Source organism: Acyrthosiphon pisum, chromosome X, assembly GCF_005508785.2.
Source record: "Acyrthosiphon pisum isolate AL4f chromosome X, pea_aphid_22Mar2018_4r6ur, whole genome shotgun sequence".
Taxonomy (NCBI): domain Eukaryota; kingdom Metazoa; phylum Arthropoda; class Insecta; order Hemiptera; family Aphididae; genus Acyrthosiphon; species Acyrthosiphon pisum.
In genome coordinates this window covers 127,720,628-127,721,586 of record NC_042493.1, presented here as the reverse complement: position 1 = coordinate 127,721,586, position 959 = coordinate 127,720,628, and positions in this window count along the sequence as shown.

Genomic DNA, 959 nt, shown 5'->3' with positions numbered 1-959 from the left:
CTGTTATTTTTTCGCGACATTTTAAGTTCAATTTCGAACGAACTCAAATAGGTATTAAAACCAGGAATAACGATTTTAGTTAGGTATCTATTTCGTTATGATATAAAAATATTATTCGTAGATATATAAATCTTTTATACAGTATATAATGTTTTATAGACACAATGACATTTTTAAATGTAATTTTTTTGGCAAAAATGAATTTAATCTACTGTTGTACTAATACCAGGATTGTTATATTTTAAACAACTTGTTTTGTTCATTGTTTAAAATGAATAAAACAAATATACAAAATATTGTAAAATCCAAGTAAATACAGTAGAACCTCGATTAACCGTGCTCACTCTTCCGAAAATTTAAAAATAAGTATGGACTGTAGATATGTATATGTAGTTATAATCGAACATTTTATACTACATAATTTTCGATATCGACAATGGAATTAATGACATTTTTGACGATAATAATATGAAGATAAGCAATATTGTACATCGATTATTATTATATTAGAAGTGAAGTAAAGAAAATTATTTCAAACCTAAAAAACAAAGACTGATAACTCCATATTTTAAGCGCTAATAACTTGTTGTATACTGCAGTATGTATGTATAACATTATTGTATGTATACGTCTTCTTATGTATATTTCTAATTATAATTGAATCAAAACTTTTAAAATTTCATTATTATAAAATTGTACTTATGTATTTCTAATTATAATTAAATGAAAAATTTCATTATTTTAAAAAGTCTCGATTAACCGTGATTTTCATTTATCCGTGTGACCCCTCCCCATCATTACCCCGGATAATCGAGGTTTCACTGTATTGTGTTTTTTTTTTTTGTTTATTATTAAGAGGATGTCACCAGGGCCGGACTTTAGCTTTTTAACACCCCGGGGAAAGTTAAAACAATACGCCCATCTCGGGGAGATTATCAGATTAGTATTTTTTACGAAAA